Source organism: Protopterus annectens, chromosome 1.part0, assembly GCF_019279795.1.
Source record: "Protopterus annectens isolate FY-2018-M chromosome 1.part0, PAN1.0, whole genome shotgun sequence".
NCBI lineage: Eukaryota > Metazoa > Chordata > Ceratodontiformes > Protopteridae > Protopterus > Protopterus annectens.
In genome coordinates this window covers 709,941,633-709,961,758 of record NC_056725.1, presented here as the reverse complement: position 1 = coordinate 709,961,758, position 20,126 = coordinate 709,941,633, and the positions used below count along the sequence as shown (strand labels likewise).

The following is a 20,126-nucleotide window of genomic DNA, read 5'->3' as shown; positions in this document are numbered from 1 at the left end:
TGTGGACCCAGGTTGACAGTGGCCTTTCTTTTGACACTCACATTGCTAAAGTGGTTAGAAAAACCTTCTACATTGCCCACCTGATCATGAAGGGATTCACATCCAGATCAAGTGAGGTCATTGTTCCCCTGTACTCTTCACTTATCAGACCAATGATCGAGTACAATGCCCCATTCGGGATGTATCTCACCCGACACCTGCAGCAATTGGAGAGACCCCAAAAGTTCCTCACCAAAAGGATAAAGGGACTCCAAAATCTGTCGTATGCTGCCAGACTGAAGAAACTCCAGCTCTATTCAGTCGCATACCGTCTGCTCAGAGGTGACCTGTGCCTGACATACAAGGCCATGTCCAACCCGGAATTAATGGACATGCTCCACCTCAAAAAATCCAAATCTACCAGATCCACTAGAGCAAGTTACTTAAACCTTAGCACGGATATAAATAGGACATGCTGGAGGGATAGATTTGTCACCCAGAGACTCCCTATGTTGTGGAATAAAATCCCGGTCCATGTGAGGCAGAGCACCTCGCTGGCTCTGTTAAAGAGAAATCTTGACCGGTGGATGGGAGATCGTAGGTTTACCCTGGGAATCATCTCTGTGTCACTGCTGGACAGAGGCACAACAAACTAATGGGCACAGTATTTTTTAACATAAGGGGTGGCGTAAGCCACAAAACTCTGGGCTAGGCTTATAAATGCCTTAGGGCAGATAGCCTAGTATAAACCTATGAACCTATGGCTCTAACACTCGTACCTCTCAACTTCAGAGCAAGAAATCTGGACAAAGCCATACATAGAACTAGAAGTGGGACACAGGCCCAAAAATAAGGCCAATTTTTAAATATTGCTCTTATTAACTTAAATAGAACAGTAGTAGATCTTGCATTAGTACGAATTTTCTGAAGGGTATAAAATCTGAAACTCAAATGTAAATGTCTGCCATTATTTTCTAACTTCAAGTTTTAATGACTTGCCACTAATTTGCCAGAAAACCACAAGTTTATGAAAAACGGACCAAAATGTGATGCAAAAATACCTGTCAAAAAGGGACACCTTTTAGTAGTAACATTGTTAACTTGAGCAGCTAACAAAATAAGAGCATCTACATGCATTTCTGAAATAAAAGTAAAGTAATCTATAACTCTGATCATTAGTTATATACAATTATAAACCCTCCACATTTTCTTCCAAAATTGCCATTTTGAGGAGGGATTATTAGGGGAGAGCAACATTTTGAGCCAAAATTGGGGACAATTGAGAGGTTTGGATATTCCTAATCTACAGTGATTTGCACGTACCTCTCAACCTCTTAATGCAGGAAATCTGGACAAGGCCAAATATATTGGGGAACATACAAACACTACTAAAATTGCTCTTGTATAAACTTAAGACAGTCTTGCATTAGCATGCATTTTTCTGAAGGTTATGACGTCTGAAACTATGTGTCATTTAGTGACTTCATTCCTAAATGATTTGCTAGAAAACCACAAATTTTATGAGAAACAAACCAAAAATAAGAAGCAAATATCTATTCATTCTGCAAAGATATGGACAACTGAGAGGTATTGTTCAATCGGGGCTGTCTGAGTTCGCTACCCCCCCCTCACAAAATCATGGTCGAATGGAGCCTCCCCCTGCAGCCATTCCAATGTCCCATTCCTTGGTTATTTTGCCCTATTTACCATAAACACTGTAATGTGCATACTGCTTTACTTCTGCGATGATTTAGGATTTCATTTGAAAGTTTTATTTTGCATTTTACAGCACAAACCCTAATACATATCTGTTAAACAAAGCAATGCAGTCTTACAATGAAAATAGACTAACATTAAAACTTCTCTGCCCTTGAAACTCACATGCATTGAAACCCACATTCAAAGAAAATACATTTTGCCAGTGGCAGATAAATATTAACTCTGGGCTGTCTTCAAAATCATAGGCCCCTCGAACATAACATACACATGCTCTTTGATACACCTTCCTGACTGTATTACATTATATTCCTTGTACAATACAGTACAGTTGTTAGAGGGCATTTTAAAATTATTGTTTTGAACATTTTTCCAGTAAACAATGAAACAAAAGGCATACACTACTGACAAAACTGCCCAATTCAGAACATTTCCATCATAAAAAGTCTACTTAACCTTCTATAGTTCACCAGTATCAGTAAAAAATATGCACAATCTCTGAAGTAGTAAAATCCACATTAACGAAATTTGTAACTAATAGAGGTTGCTGCTAGCAAATAACTTTATATGTCATTGTTTAATCTACAAATAAAGTGCCGGTTACCCTTGAAGAATAAATTGCCTTTGTTGCATGCAATAAAAAAATGATAAGCTAGTAATACTGCAATAGGGAATGGATAGCAAACTGATAACAGGTTCATAGTTACTAGGTATCTTTACCAAAAGGGCTGCAGCATCCACCCCCTTTACAACACAGTACAGTATCAGCAATGCATCTACCTACTGTGGGAGTAGAACCCACAGACTTCAGCATCAAAAGCAAGGACACTATCTGTTGTGTTATTAACAATGCAAGCAGACTAAACATAAGCAGCACTAAACTTTTGCTTCCCTGCAGCTCTCAGCTCGTAAAATCTACTCGACACTCAGCTGTATCTCTGAACTTTGCAGCACAAGAAATCTGGAAAAAGCCAAAATTTATTGCGGGGGGGGGGGGGGAGGCCAAAAACCAGGGACACATTTTAAACATTGCTTGTATAATGTTGGAAAGTTGCTAGAATAAAATGCTGCGTTACCACCATACATTTCACTGCCACGTCTTGAACCCAGGGGACCCTGTGCAAAACAGTCAGAGCAACATACCACTACACCAACTCAGATGTTTTGTGAAAGAGGAAGACTGAAACTTAAATGGCTACCATTTAGTGAATTCAGTTCTCACCATAGCACAGCTGTCATCCTCTTAGCACAAAATACCTGAACAAAGCCAATAATGGGTGAATACAGCCCCCAAACATTCAGTGAATTCAGTTCTCACCATAGCTCTCAACCTCTTAGCAAAGAACACCCGGACAAAGCCAGTAATGGGGGAATATAGCCCCCAAACATATTCAGTGACTTCAGTTCTTACCGTAGCTCTCAACCTTAGCACAAAATTTGGATGAAGCCAATAAATACCTGAACAAAGCCAATACTGGGTGAATACAGCCCCAAACATATTCAGTGAATTCAGTTCTTGCCATAGCTCTCAACCTTAGCACAAAACCTGGATGAAGCCAATAATGGGGGGGGGGGTATAGTCCCAACGACAGGGATACATTTCAAATATCCATCTTGTACACTTAAAAAATTGCTAGAATAAAAGCTTTTGTTACCATGCACTTTCTGAAGAATATGAAGTCTGATATTGAAATGAGTGCCCATTTTTTAACATTTGTTAACCAGGAAAGTCTGACTTGGAAAATAAGCTAATTTTTAGCAGAGGCCCAGGGAGAAACACTCCAGACAGCCAAGAATCAAACGAGAGAACATGTAGCTGTCAGGCAACAAGGACAGAAATACAGAAACCACAGATTTTATGAGGAACAGAAAAAGTATGAGGGAAAAGCCTGCAACATTTTTACAAATGGTGGTGGGTGGGGAATTCAGGCTCTTGCCACTTGGGCCCAAGGTACAGGGTTCAAGCCTTATTCTCTACCCACCACCATGTAACTCCTAGGGCATTTTACACACACACACACACACACACACACACACACACACACACACACACACACACACACACACCTTACTAAAGCTGCCTGTTTCAGCTCCACTAAAGCGTCCCATCTTCCGTACACACACACACACCTACCTTACTAAAGCTGCCTGTTTCAGCTCCACTAAAGCGTCCCATCTTCCGTACACACACACACACACACACCTACCTTACTAAAGCTGCCTGTTTCAGCTCCACTAAAGCGTCCCATCTTCCTTACACACACACACACACACACACACACACACACCTACACCTACCTTACTAAAGCTGCCTGTTTCAGCTCGACTAAAGCGTCCCATCTTCCGTACACACACACACACCTACCTTACTAAAGCTGCCTGTTTCAGCTCCACTAAAGCGTCCCATCTTCCGTACACACACACCTACCTTACTAAAGCTGCCTGTTTCAGCTCCCCATCTTCTGTCCGTTTCGGTTCCCGCTCGCAAGGGTCCCATCTTCCGTCCGTTCCCGCTCGCTTGCAAGAGTCCCATCTTCAGTAAGGTCCAAAACTGTCCGTTTCAGCTCCCGCGTGATGATGTCACAACTGTTCATTTTAGTTCCCGCTTGCAAACTTCGCGCGATGATGTCAGCACACCTGCGAGTGGGCTTCGTAAAGAAGAATGCCTTAAAAAAAAAAAAAAAAAAACTTTTTTTTTTTAAATCAAAAGATTAACTCAGCGGATTCCAGGGGGGTGCAAGTGCACCCCCTTGCACCTGCCTGCGGGCGCCCTTGCACAGAAGTGATCCCCAAGGTGTATTGTTATTTTCCATCCACTCATCAAGATTTTTCTTGAAGAGTGCTAATGAGGAACTTTGCTTGACATAGATGGGTAGCTTGTTCCAGAGTATGGGAAGTCTGTGGGACAGGAATCTAACCCTCCAGCATGTCCTATTTATTGTGGTGACAAGGTTTAGGTCCCTAGAGCGTGTAGCTCGGAGGGATTGGGATTTCTTTAGGTGTAGCATGTCCAACGGCTCTGGGTTTGACATAGCTTTATATGTTAGGCAGAGATCACCTCGGAGTAGGCGATATGCTACGGAGTAAAGCTGGAGTTTTTTGAGACGGTCAGTGTAGGGCATCTGTTTGAGGCCAGTAATCCTCTTTGTGAGGTACTTCTGTGGCCTTTCCAGCTGCTGTAGATGTCTTGTGAGGTACATTCCAAAAGGAGCGTTGTACTCTATAATGGGTCTAATGAGTGTCGAGTAGAGGGGGAACAATTTTTTCCTGGATGAGAACCCTTTTGTGATGAGATGTGCCACATAAAAGGATTTCCTGACTAATGTGGCGATGTGATTATCAAAAGAGGGAATACTTTTCACCTGGGTCCCAATGTCTCTTATCACACATTCGGCATTAAGTCGACTGCCGCCTATGTGGTAGTTCATGAGTACAGAGTTTTTACCAAAGGGGATGACACTGCAATTTTTGGCATTGAGCTTGAGGCCATGGCTCTGACACCAGGCATCTGTCTCAGTGAGGCTCTTCTGTAGGATGTCCACATCATTTGGAGACTTGACTATGGCTCCTAGTTTGCAGTCATCTGTGAACTTCGTTAGCCAAAGGCCTTCTGTGTTAGCTTGTACTTCAGAGAAGTAGATACTAAACAGGAGATGTCCCAGGACTGAACCCTGTGGTACTCCACTTGTCACTGGTTTGAAGTCAGATTTGGAGTCTGCAACTTTTACAGTGTGGGTTCTGTCAGTGAGCCATTTGGCAATCCATCTTGTGACGTAGGGATTTATACCTAGTTTAGTGAGTTTCGCTATAATTCCAGAATGGGGGATGGTGTCAAAAACCTTGGCAAGGTCAGGCTAGGCAGTGTGAAGCACCTTACCCTCGTCTACGGCTTTGGCTTTGCGTCAAAGAAGTCGATCAGGTTCGGGAGGCATGATCTGCCTTACACAAGTCCAAACTGGGTGGGGTCTAGAGTTTGGAGGTTACCAATGTCTTTGTTTATGAGTTCCATGATGATACGTTCCATGGCCTTACAGACCAGGCTCGTCAGGCTAATAGGGCAATAGTTTCTGGGATCAGTGGCCCCCTTTGTGGAGTGGAATAACTGTTGCTGTGCTCCATTCAGTGGGCACAAAGCCTGATGTGAGACTATGATTGAACATGGTGCTTAGATAGGGAGCCACTTCGTTCTGAAGTTCATGTAAAATGCAGCCTGGGATGTTGTCCAGTCCCATGGATGCTGTGTTTTTGGCTTTAGAGAGTGCAGCCTTTACTTGCGTAGTTGTGATTACAGGGACTCTGCATTCTTCCTGTATAGATATCGGCCTTTTAGGGGGTGAGAGGGGGGTAAAGTTAATACTGAACCTATCTGCCAGGATGTTGGCAATAAGTCAAACACACTGTTGTACGCTAAAAAACAGAATATATTTTAATACAGTAAAGCTTTCGGGTTAACACCCTTCATCAGTACATAACTTCAAATGCATTAAAAAGCCTATAAATAGGGTAACAGTCAAATCACATGATCAGCCAGCCTAATAAAATTATCCATCAATTAAATAATTAAAGAAAAATCTCTAAAGTAAGTTGTTTTTTAAAAAAACATATCTTATTACAATATGCATATAAATTAAATAATATAATCAAATCTAAAAGAATACGTCAGTATATGTGTTTACTTATAAAGTAATATATAAAGTAAAATGAAATAAAATAAAATAACACTTGAGCTCACTAAATGCACTCCCTCTGTTTTTTAACCAATACCGGCTTTAAACTAGCAGCTACATTCAACCCTGGTTGTACATCTAGTCTAATAATCCATTCAAGTTCCTTGAGCTCTAGCACATTATTAACATCTCCTCCCCTCATACCTAACTTAACATCACTTATTACTCTGAATTTAAAACTATGACCCTCATTCTCCATAATATGTTTACTTAATGCATTAGTTGATGACTGCCTTCTAATTTCGGATTTATGTTCTATAATACGTTGTTTTAATTTTCTAGTTGTTTTCCCTACATAGAAAGCTATACATTTGACACAAGTGGCCAAATATACTATACATGATGTATTGCAATTCGCTAAACATTTAAATTCAAACTTTTGCTTGGTTATAGGATGCTCAAAGACATTTGTTGAATCAAGTATATCAGCACAACAAGTGCAGTTAAAGCACTTCTGCGTGAGTGTTTTATTTAGATGTTTTACTTTATTTTCCTTAAAGTCTTTATAACATAATTTTTGTTTTAAATTGTCTGAATTTCTAAAAGAAAAACTTGGTTTTGTATCTAATATACTTCTAACCTCTGGCATAACTAGCAAAATTAGCCAGTTCCTTTGTATAATATTACAAACGTCTTTAGTATAGGCATTAAAGGTAGTCACATACCTAATGACATCCTTTTTCCTTTCTAATATGTTTTTTAATTGATTCTTATGGCAACCAAAACTAGGACGATATTCATAGTGTCTTTTTACCTTTATTTCTTCATATATCATATGTGTATATTGGGGAGAATAGTCTAATCTATTAAATTCCTGTACCATCTCATTTGCTTGAGTTATAAAGTTCACATCCTCTGTATTTAACTTACTAACTCTAATTAGTTGTGATTTCAGTACACCTTTAAAAGTATGTTGAGCATGCATAATATCCTTCCTAATGTATCTATTAGCACTCACATCTTTCTTATAAACCGTTGTTTGTATGCTATTGTCTTTTTTATATAATTTAATATCTAAAAAGTTTATGTCTTCCACAGAACAGCTCATTTTGAACTTTAAAAAGTTTGTTGTTTAGTTTAAATAATCAATATAGTTATTTAGTTCCTCTTGTGTGCCACTCCAAATAAAAAAACAATCATCAACAAACCTTTTATAAAATTTTACCTTGCCATTAAGTGTATTATGGTCACTCAATAAAAATTTTCTCCCAACAGTACAATACCAGGTTTGCATAAGTATTCGCTACTGGGGTGCCCATTGCTACCCCAGTAAGTTGAAGGTAAAACCTTCAATCAAACAAGAATACATTTTTTGTCAATACAACATCCAGTAACATACAGATATTCTCTACTTCCCTAGCTTGCATATGTACTTCTGAAGTTAGGAAACCTCTAATAACATCTAAGCCATAATCATTTGGAATGACTGTAAATCATGAAACGATGTCTAACGTTACAAAAATAAATGATGTTAAGTTGTCTATCTCGCCTTCATTCTTGCTGGATGGGTTCGGAGCCGACCTCAGCTCCGACTCGGCCACTCTAAAAGCTCGAGAGTTGGTTCCACCGGCTCGAGGCTCCCCTTATATCCCACAATGCTAGGCGAGAGTTACCTCAGATCTCGTTTGCCGCTACAGCTTCGAGGTTGGTTTTCTACCGGTTCTTGGTAAGTGACTTTTTCTTGTGTAAATTAGTCTATCTAAACCCCTTTAATTTTAATATTTTTACTCATTTCCCTTAGTTTAGAGAAATTTTTATCCCCTTCTAAAAATTCCCGTTTTTCCCTCAAGAACTTTAGGTTCTTCCCTTGGGCCTACAGGCCTTTTCTCTTCCCTAGTGGAGTGCGTGTGTATTATTTTAAAATCCTAGTTAGTGGTTTTATTATAATTTAACTTGACAGGGTGTAATTAGTGTGTTTGTGTGTGTGTTTGTTTACACCTGTTTAAAAATGTCTAAAGAAGCAAAGGTCTCGGATTCAAGAAGTGTGATGCGTGCTGTCAGAAAATGTCTCTGACAGACGCTCACACTTCTTGTGTCTACTGTCTGGGGCCTTTGCACCTGCAGGACTCCTGTGCTGTGTGCCATGGCTTCAGCCCCAGGGTCCTGCAGGAAAGAAAAATAAATTGATATTAAGAGGCTTACTCAAGCCAGAGGATTCCCTATCTGTTTCAACAGGGAAGCCCTCTAAGGCATCTAGGTCTTCGGCTCCGACAACTGAGCCGAGACCTAAGGTTTCTCAACCTCTGCCTTCATCGGCTCCGACTGGAGCCGATAAGTCTCAGTCCACAGTTTCTGTGGCTCCCTCGGCTCCGGCCGGAGCCGAGGTAGTAGAGTTCCGTGTCGGCTCCGACTAGACCTTCGGAGCCGACAACTAGGAAGAGGTCCAGGTCACCATCTCTTGGCTCCGTTCATTCGGCTCCAGGATCTCCCCTGCTGTCTGAACGGAGCTAAAGATCTCACTCCTCTAGGTCATCGAGGCTGTCGGATCATGACCTTCAGAGGGTAGTGAGTCGACTTCTTAAGTCCGAGGCACTGGCCCAGATGCTTCAGAGCCCGACTCATCAGTCGATGCCTGCCCCGGTCCATCAACATATTCCTCCTTCGACTCTCTTGAGCTCGGAGCCGGGTCGCGTCGGAACCGAGACTGTGATAGCGTCGGAGCCGATACAATTGTCTTCAGCTCCGTCATCGGCTCCGTTTTCTTCCTTGGAAGAATCTCGGCGCCGGACTTCCCTCGTCGGCTCCGAGGGGGTGAGTGGCATCGGACCCTTGTCCGACCCCTCTCCCTCTCGGTGCTTGGCTGGTGAGTTCGGCTCCGACATCGGCCTCGGAGCCATCACTGTCGGTGCCGAGGGGTTCTTAGCTTCGGGCGGGGACCTCTGGCTCTGCCTGACAGGGGTGCATTCGAGGTCATGCGGAGTGTGTTAGAGCCTGGCTCTACTCCACAGTCGGCTCCGTCCGCCCCTCCCTCACGGTGCCTCAGGTTAAGTCGACTCACTCCCTCATCCCGGACCGCAGAGAGCCAGCTCCTCAGGAACCCCTGTGGGATTTCATCCTCTTCGAGGCCTCTCCTGATTTGGCAGAAGAGCCCCCTCGGAAGAGGAAGTGTAAGAGGAAACACATTGACTCACCTGAGTCCATCACGTCAGACACAGATTTGGATGATTCTGAGCGTTCCCCGTTCCCCTTCTGAAGATGTCTCATTTGCAGACATTCTGGAGATCCTGAAACAGGGGAAATTGGCCAGCCCTCAACCCTTCGGAGGACGAATCTGTGTATCTTGAGGCGTTTGGCTCTCGTCCTTCCACCTCCTGGGTGTCCCCCTTTGACCCCCTGATGCAGGTGGTTGCTAAGAAGTAATGGACGGCTCCTGATTCAGTGGACCCCACTCCCAGGAGACCCTCCAAGTTCATAACAGCACCAGCAGACAAACAGTTCTTAACAAAAGGAGTTTCTGTGGATGCTATGGTGGTAGCTGCTGCCACTAAGAAGGAGCTAGCTGATCCTTCAGTACCTGTCCATCCACCTAACAAGGAATCTAGGTCCATGGACAGGTGCGGAAGCGGATGTTCTCGTCAGCGACATTTACCAAGCGTTCCCCTAACTACCTGTTGCATTTTAACCGGCCTCAAAGGGACTTGAACAAGGAAGCGAGTGAAATGTTAAAGGAACCTACAGCTGCGGGTTTTCAAGATAAGATGAACACGCAGCTGGCTACCCTTAACTCCATAACCAACTCCTCCATGCGCCTTCTTTCTTACGCGGCTGATGGAGCGAGCAGAGCCGCAGGGACAGGTGTGGCCTTACGTAGGCATGCCTGGATGCGGCTATGCAATTTTGCGGACCCCTTCAAGTCGTCTTTCACTAACTCCCCGTTTGATGGATCATCCCTCTTTGGTCCTCAAGTGAAAGAAACCTTGACTAGGTGTGAAACTGATGGCAAGACCCTTTCTGCCGTCGGAGTCCGTTTTCTACTCCTTCTAGGCCTTACCCCAAAGGCCAGAAAGGTGGAAAGATGTGGTTCCGTAAACAATCTCAAGGGACTTCGCCTGACGCACAGAGTCGTTTCCCTGCCAGAGGCAGAGGCGGGAATAACAATGGTAGACGTCGCCCTAGGGGCAGGGGGGGTCCGCAGAACCAGGGCAATCGGGAAGCCTTCCTGACAAGCCCTTTCAGCATCCCTGAGGTGTTGCCCGACTGCCCATCTTCGGAGGCAGTCGGGGAAGATTGTCACTGTACCCAGAAGCCTGGCTATCCCTGACTCAAGACAAATGGGTACAGTCCATCATTTCCGAAGGCTATTCTATCCCCTTTCTTCGCATTCCAAATCAGTCAAAAATCCCTTCCAGATGTTCCACCCGCTCAAAGGGATCTAGCGGTTTTGGAGATTTCAAAACTGCTTGCAAAAGAGCAATTCAGCCAGTTCCAGCAGACCAGCAAGGATCCGGAATCTACTCAAGGTTCTTTTTAGTTCCAAAGAAAACAGGGGACTGGAGACCAATTTTGGATCTCAGTGTCTTGAACAGATCAGTCAATAAAACAAGATTTCGGATGGTCACGCTGCAATCCATCCTTCCCCCTTTGGGCAAAGGAAACTGGATGTGCTCTATAGACCTTCGGGATGCGTACTATCACATAAAATGAACAGGCGCTCCAGAAGATTCCTCCGCTTCAGGCTGGGAACCAGTCATTTTCAGTTCAGGGCCCTGCCCTTTGGTCTCACCACTGCCCCGGTGTTTACCAAATGCATGGCAGTGGTAGCTTCTCACCTGAGACGACAAGGATTCCAGGTGTTTCCATATTTGGACGACTGGCTCCTCACAGCTCCCACCAAGCATCTCCTTCTGATGGCCAGAGATTACACTTTTCGCGTTTGTCAAAAGCTGGGTATTTCAATAAATTGCGAAAAGTCTGTTTTGTCGCCTTGTCGTACTATTACCTACATAGGCGCAAATCTAGATACAGTAAACATGTCTGCAAGACTAACACATCAGAGAATAACAGACATTCACAAACTGGTATCACTCCTTTTCAACAACAACAGAATCAAAGCCAGGTTAGTTCTGAAAGTGTTGGGAATTATGGCAGCGCCATACCTCTGCTTCCATTAGCCAGATTCCACATGCGGATCCTTCAATGGATGCTCTTTACTCAATGGTCATACCAGCAACTTCCAATGTCTCACACCATTATGATCACGCAAGCGTGCAAAAATCATCTCATGTGGTGGATGTCTTCCCTCAGCTCTTGTTGGGAAGACCCTTTGTTCCACCTCCTCCGGTTGCTACTCTGACAATGGATGCCTCCCTGATCGGGTGGGGGCATTATCAGGGCAGGACGGTCCAGGGCACATGGCAACCAAGCGAATGCCACTTGCACATAAATGTTCTGGGGCTGAGAGCAGTGCTTTTAGCGTTGCAAGCCCTTCAAGACTCTCTTCCCTTGGGAACGATTGCAATCCAAACAGACAATATGTCTGTAGTGTGGTACATCAACAAACAAGGCGGAACCAGGTCATACCCCCTGTGTCGAGAAGCACTCAGACTGTGGCAATGGGCGATTTCTTCTCAGCGTTTTCTGATAGCAACGCACATCCCCGGAAAGTCCAATCAAATTGCGGACAAGTTGAGCAGAGCCATACTCATGCCTCACGAGTGGTCTCTGAAAGACTCTGTAGTGAGAGAAAATTTTCTCAAGTGGGGTCAGCCTTGCTGCGATCTTTTTGCTACTCCCCAAAACAGCAAGTGCAGAGAATATTTCACTCTATTCCCTTTACCAGGCCAACCCAGCAGAGACGCTCTAGTCCAAGTTTGGCCCCGGGGACTTCTGTATGCATTTCCTCCCTTCCCACTGATCTCTCAAGTGATACAGAAAGCTATCGCTCAGAAGGCCTCATTGATCCTCATTGCTCCTTACTGGCCTCGACAAGTGTGGTTCCCCTTTCTACATCGTTTTCTCTTGGAGCGACCGTGGAATCTGGACCTAGTTTCAGATCTTTTGATCCATCAGTCGGGTCAGTTTCATCGCTCCCTCCCCTCTCTGAACCTCACTGCTTGGTTCCTCCAGTTCCAACCTTAGCCAGGCTTCCTCAATTATCTCACTCTGTTAGAGATATTCTGATAGCTTCCCATAAATCTTCCACTCGGAAGATTTATTTGAGTAAGTGGAAACGCTTCACATATTGGGCTCAAGGAAAGGACATAGATCCTTTCACTGCTTCCATCCAATTAGTCCTTGATTTTCTAGCTGAACTCTTCCATGCAGGTTCATCTCCCTCTACACTTAAAGTTCAATTGGCAGCTATTTCTAACTTTCATGTGGGTATTCCTGAATCTGCCTTAATGTCCCACAAGCTTTGCAAAGCCTTTTTGAAAGGAGTTTTTCTTCTCAGACCTCCTATAAGAAATCCTCCTTCTCCTTGGGACCTAAATTTAGTTCTTGCTTCTTTGTTTCTTCCCCTTTCGAACCTGCAGTCTCCTGTTCTTTAAAATTATTATCATGGAAGACTCTTTTTCTGGTAGCTATTACATCAGCTAGAAGAGTTTCAGAGCTTCAAGCACTCAGCTGTCGTCCTCCTTATCTTTTGTTTCATAAGGACAGAGTATCCTTATGAACTAACCCGTCCTTTTTGCCTAAGGTGGTCTCGACGTCAAATCTAAATCAAAGCATTGATCTACCTGTCTTCCAGAATACTCCAATAGGTCTGAACAAAAATTACACTGCCTGGATGTTCACCGTCAATTGAGGTACTACTTGGATAGAACAAAACAGTTCAGAAAATCTGATCAGCTGTTTGTCTCCTATGCGGAAAGCAGAAAGGGACTTTCAGTTTCAAAGGTATCATTATCCAGATGGCTAACATCTTTGATTTCCCTTGTATATGAAATTAGACATCAAAAGCTGCCTGATAAACCTAAGGCTCATTCCACCAGAGCTTTGGCTACTTCTTTAGCCTTCCAAGACAGACTGCCTATTGACACCATTTGTGCAGCGGCTACTTGGGCTACTCCTCACACTTTCATTTCTCATTATAAGTTGGATTTAGCTTCTAGGCATAGAGCTAACTTTGGTTCCACTGTTCTCAGGAGTCTGTTCCGTTAGGCCACCGGGACAAGGTGCTAGGGACGGTCCCATCCAGCAAGAATGAAGGCGAGATAGACAACTTAACATATAGAAGTTATGTTCTTACCATAACGTTCCATGTTAGTTGTCTTCTTCGCCTTCTTCTTCGTCCACCCTCCTTCCCCTGGCCTGGACAGACCTAGAGGAGTTGTGATTGTGACCTCTCTTTCTACCACCTCTTTCTTAGACATATGCTATTATGCATATTTCCTGGTTCAGGATGTAGGTCACCCTTCTTTCTTCCTGTTGTTAGAGGTGGATTCTGTTTTACAGTTATACTGTTACTATTATAAGCTGGGGTTAGCTTACAAACGAGATCTGAGGTAACTCTCGCCTAGCATTGTGGGATATAAGGGGAGCCTCGAGCCGGTGGAACCAACTCTCGAGCTTTTAGAGTGGCCGAGTCGGAGCCGAGGTCGGCTCCGAACCCATCCAGCAAGAAGAAGGCGAGAAGAAGACAACTAACATGGAATGTTATGGTAAGAACATAACTTCTATTTTCTTCAGTGTTATGTTCATACCAATTATATAACTCATTCAAAAAATGTTCAGTGTCTTTAAGAATGCTTGGGCACTTAGACAGGTGTTTACTTAATTGTATTTGTAGATGCTTAGAAATTGGCTCCGTGACCCAACCATTACCTGATAGTATTGGTCTGAGTAGTGGGTCCATAAGATCTTTATGAATTTTGGGAATACCATAAACTTGCGGTATGCTAGGACAGGGTGTTGAAAAGTAATTAAAAAGATCTATAGTTATGTCACCAGCTAATTGTAAATCATAGATTATTAATTTAACCTGCGTGATGCAGTTTTTAACATCATTAGCAGTAACTTCTTTAAATGTTGCTTGATCTGACAAAAAAATCTTAAACTTTCCAAAATATTTATCCCTGTCCATTATAACCACGGCTCCCCTTTGTCTGCCTGCTTTATTACAATTTAATCATTCTGCTCTAGTTCTCTCAAAGCTTTGAATTCTGAATGTGTTAAATTGTAACGTTTTTTCATTTCCTTGCTTAGATATAAACGTCTTAATTCCCTTTCAACAACATTCATAAATGCGAGCACAACCGGGTAAGGTTGAGGTATAAAAGTGCTCAGTTTTTTACATGCTGGAAGCACATTAGGACTTTGTTTAAATATTAGTTTTAAAGTCAAACTTCTCGCAAACATTCTAACGTCTATAATTGCTTGTACGATAGTATCCTGAGCATAAGGTATAAACTTCATACCTTTAGCGAGCAATTCTAGCTGATCGTTAGTTAAGTTATAATCAGAAATATTCACAGTACCTTTAAACACTTCTTTAAGTCCAGTTAATGGCATGCTGTCTTGTTGTACTTGGTGGGACTGTTGTTCTTTCTTTTTATGGATGGCGTTGTCTATTGGGGCATTCTCTTGTCGCAAATTGTTTCTCTGTTGAGAGCGGCCCCTTTGTACTGCAGATTGAATGGCAACCTTCTCCGGCTGCTTCAATCGAAAAGGTAAAAAAGAAGAAATTTCTATCTGTCTGTTCTTGTCCCCCATGGTACGCGTTGAGAGTCCTTCATCTCGTCTGAGCATAGTTGCTACTGCAAAAGAATTTCCCTCTGTGTTCCCTTGTTGGGAGTCACTGGCTTCCGCTCTTGCTTTAGGGGCGGTTTGCTGATTTGCTGGCTCTTTTAAAGAAATTTGCATACAATCCTCCTGATTCATCGATGTTAATTCTTGAGTCTGTTCAAAGTTATCCAGCTGATCTAGACCTCTAGATACCATATTTCATTCGTTGCTAGTATTCTTCTGTGCAATTGAAGTCTGACCAAATTTAAACTCATTCCTCGGCCAGGAAAAGATGTGCCCATTACTGTAATCTTTTAGATCGCGTTGAATTTTACTTTTTTTCTTTAATTCAAGCTTAGTATCCAAGGTTCGTATTTGGTCTAGAAATGCTTGATATTGTGCAGTATAGTTCGTAAAGCAAGGCAATGCTATTATATAATTTTCAAGATGTTCTATTTCATCAATTAACTTTTTCTCTATAGGTTCAAAATAAGTATTCATTAGCCCCATATAGCTAGCGCTCAATTCAAGATTTAGCTACTGCCATTGAACGAGTAGATCTATATATGTGTTGCCATATGAAGGCATTTTCAATATGCTTAAACCCCGTGGGACGATACCAGTCTCCAAATAGGCTGAGAAACTCAATCTCTGCCATTGGAGTTGCTTAAATGTTTGTGCCCAAGCATTCTTAAAGACACTGAACATTTTTTGAATTAGTTATATAATTGGTATGAACATAACACTGAAGAAATATTTATTTTTGTAACGTTAGACATCGTTTCATTATTTACAGTCATTCCAAATTATTATGGCTTAGATGTTATTAGAGGTTTCCTAACTTCAGAAGTACATATGAAAGCTTGGGAAGTAGAGAATATCTGTATGTTACTGGATGTTGTATTGACAAAAAATGTATTCTTGTTTGATGGAAAGTTTTACCTTCAACTTACTGGGGTAGCAATGGGCACCCCAGTAGCGAATACTTATGCAAACCTGGTATTGTACTGTTGAGAGAAACAATTTTTATTGAGTGACCATAATACACCTAATGGCAAGGTAAAATTTTGTAAAATGTGTGTTGATGATTGTTTTTTTATTTGGAGTGGCACACAAGAGGAACTAAATAACTATATTGATTATTTAAACTAAACAACAAACTTTTTAAAGTTCAAAATGAGCTGTTCTGTGGAAGACATAAACTTTTTAGATATTAAATTATATAAAAAAGACAATAGCATACAGACAACGGTTTATAAGAAAGATGTGAGTGCTAATAGATACATTAGGAAGGATAGTATGCATGCTCAACATACTTTTAAAGGTGTACTGAAATCACAACTAATTAGAGTAAGTTAAATACAGAGGATTTGAACTTTATAACTCAAGCAAATGAGATGGTACAGGAATTTAATAGATTAGACTTCTCTCCCCAATATACACATATGATATATGAAGAAATAAAGGTAAAAGGACACTATGAATATCGTCCTAGTTTTGGTTGCCATAAGAATCAATTAAAAAACGCATTAGAAAGGAAAAAGGATGTCATTAGGTATGTGACTACCTTTAATGCCTATACTAAAGACGTTTGTAATATTATACAAAGGAACTGGCTAATTTTGCTAGCTATGCCAGAGGTTAGAAGTATATTAGATACAAAACCAAGTTTTTCTTTTAGAAATTCAGACAATTTAAAACAAAAATTATGTTATAAAGACTTTAAGGAAAATAAAGTAAAACATCTAAATAAAACACTCACGCAGAAGTGCTTTAACTGCACTTGTTGTGCTGATATACTTGATTCAACAAATGTCTTTGAGCATCCTATAACCAAGCAAAAGTTTGAATTTAAATGTTTAGCGAATTGCAATACATCATGTATAGTATATTTGGCCACTTGTGTCAAATGTATAGCTTTCTACGTAGGGAAAACAACTAGAAAATTAAAACAACGTATTATAGAACATAAATCCGAAATTAGAAGGCAGTCATCAACTAATGCATTAAGTAAACATATTATGGAGAATGAGGGTCATAGTTTTAAATTCAGAGTAATAAGTGATGTTAAGTTAGGTATGAGGGGAGGAGATGTTAATAATGTGCTAGAGCTCAAGGAACTTGAATGGATTATTAGACTAGATGCAGAGGTACAGCCAGGGTTGAATGTAGCTGCTAGTTTAAAGCCGGTGTTGGTTAAAAAACAGAGGGAGTGCATTTAGTGAGCTCAAGTCTTATTTTATTTTATTTCATTTTACTTCATATATTACTTTATAAGTAAACATATATACTGACATGTATTCTTTTAGATTTGATTATATTATTTAATTTATATGCATATTGTAATAAGATATGTTTTTTTAAAAAACAACTTACTTTAGAGATTTTTCTTTAAATATTTAATTGATGGATAATTGTATTAGGCTGGCTGATCATGTGATTTGATTGTTACCCTATTTACAGACTTTTTAATGCATTTGAAGTTATGTACTGATGAAGGGTGTTAACCCGAAAGCTTTACTGTATTAAAATATATTCTGTTTTTTAGCGTACAACAGTGTGTTTGACTTTTTGGATTATTTGGAATTTACACCTGAACTTCTTAGGATGTTGGCAATATCAGTTGGTTTTGTAATTTTTGTGCTGTTGTGCTATAACTCAGAGCAGATCTAGGTGTCACCATTGAGATTCTTGACATAGCTATAGAAGGCTTTGCAGTTGTCCCTAGAATCAGTGGCAATTTTGTTTTCATAACTAGCTTTGGAGGATCTTATAAGGGATCTCAGCTTCTTACTGAGGCTGACCAGGGAACTCCTCCACTCATGGGATTTTACTCTCTTTTGCAACAGTTTCTTCCTTCTGGTGTAGAGTTTGTTTATGGCAGGGGACAACCAGATTGGCTTCCTTTTTTGGAGGATAACGTCTTGGTTCTGTTTGGGATAGCACGATCCATGCACTTGTGTAAGTGCTTATAGAGTGCATCTGTGTAGGATTCAGCAGTCGTAACTGTATTGTCCATCTGCATGAGTGTCATGAAGTTCGCCACTTTTGTCTTAAGAAGCATGAAGTTGGCTTTGGAAATTTTTTTTACCATGGTTTCCTTAATGGGGGGTGGGGGAGGGATGTGGACATCTTGGGTGATTAGCTTATGGTCGGATCTGACCAACGAGGAGTTGACTTCAGGTGTGGAACACCGATCACTCATGTTGGTAATGACTAGGTCTAGGATATTGTTGCCCCTGGTGGGGGTATGGATAAGTTGATCTAGGGCATTGGAATTTATGAATTCCAGAAAGCATTGAGTGAAGGAGTTGGTACATGAGTTTTCCCAGTTAATAGTGGGGTAGTTGAAATCATCCATTATTAGGGTGTTTGGTTGAACCCTAATATTTTCCAGTATATCAAGAAAAGAGTAGTGGGAATCCTGGGGCATGGTGGGGGATTTGTAGCAAGCTACAATTTGGACTGCAGTTTTGCCCAGAGTTAGTTACTCTTGGATAACCTTGGATGCATTATGCTGAGCAACTATCCTGGAGGTGTGGATATCCTTAATGAATACGGACACACCTCTGCCTTTGTTGTTCCAGTCCAGGTTAGGTGACAGAAAAGTGTGGTATGAGTTTAGCCTGGTAATGCAGGGGTGCTCTCTGGAGCTTTGAACCAGGTGTCAGTCACTGCACAGATATTGATGTTCTCCATTTTAAGGAGTGCCTCGAGGGAGTGCATTTTGAGATTTAGACTTCTAGCATTGAGTAGCATTACCCTCAGTTTTTGCTTGCCTGTTCCTGTTACAGTGGTGAATTTGTCATTTGAACCTTGCCTACAAAAGGCACTATAGTGGCAGCAAGAGTCTTAGCCAGTATCCGGAATCCCAGGGGTGACAGGTGCAGGCCATCTCTGGCAAAGCATCGTGGTCTGTCGACCATGTTGTCCCAGGCAGACAGATACTAGATCCCCTTAGAATGACACCAGAAACTTAGCCAATTGTTGAAGTCAATCATTTTGTCCTTGTACTGTGGTATCATTCTAGGCGATGGCAGGATGCTTCTCAGGGCTAGGGTCATACCTGCCTGGGCTACAAGATTGGAGAGCTCTTCCGTGTCTCTTTTCATGTAGTCCGGGGAGGCATGTCTCAGGTCATTCACACCAACATGGACAATGATAGAGTCATATTTCTACTTATTGTGGAATGGTCTGAGTGCGTGGGTTATGTGGCGGATCCTGCCACCCGACAGGCAGCTAACAGTAACCTTCTCCTTGTTTAGCCTGGTGAGTGGGACATCAGTGTGCCTGACTATAGAGTCACCTATGACTAGTGTGTTGGGAATGTTGTTTTGCCTTATGGGCTGTGGTTGAGTGGCACACTGAATCTGTGGGCTATGTGTCATTTGGGTTGTGTTGGGGAGTGGAGGTTGCTTGTGTTTCTGCTTTGGAGGTCTCTGTTGCTTGAGCAGATTATTATTGAGAGCCTCCGCGAATGTTTTTGTGTTTCTATGTGTGGATTTTGGTGGTGTAGTTTTAGTGGGACAATGTGATGAGTGTGGTGTGGTGCAAGTGTTTACCTTCTCCTCGTGTCTGTCAAGTTCAGTCTTGGTTAGAGAAAGCTTTACCTCTAGTTTGGCTAGATAAGTGCATCTATTACAGGTAGTAGTGTTGGGTGGTAGGAGGAGAGAGTTGTCTGTGTACATGAGGCAATTGCTACATTGCCCCAAGATGCCCAGATTCATCAGATAGACAGGAGAGAACACTGGGAGCTGACCCTTGGACATGCCTGAATTAAAAACTATTTTCCACTAGACAAGTGAGGAAAGTGAGTACAAGAGCTGTTTTACTCTAAGCAAGTGAGGAAAGTAAGTACAAAAACTGTTTCCCCTCTAGGTAATGAGGAAGGTTGAGTACTGTAATAATTTGTAGCTTATAGTCCGACTTGGTACATGCCCATTTTCAGTGGAGGCCTGGGGAGAAAAGCTCCAATAGACAATATTACAAAGATTACACAACAAGTTGGATACATAGACAATATAAGACAAGGAGTTATGT

The 20,126-nt window shown here is 41.9% G+C and overlaps 1 protein-coding gene across 1 annotated transcript in view; it reads left to right on the top strand.

Annotated features, from left to right (window-relative positions):
* Nucleotides 1-20,126, top strand: part of LOC122794241 (radial spoke head protein 6 homolog A-like) — a 673,939-nt gene that overhangs the window by 532,688 nt on the left and 121,125 nt on the right. The gene's annotated exons all lie outside the window — the stretch shown is intronic.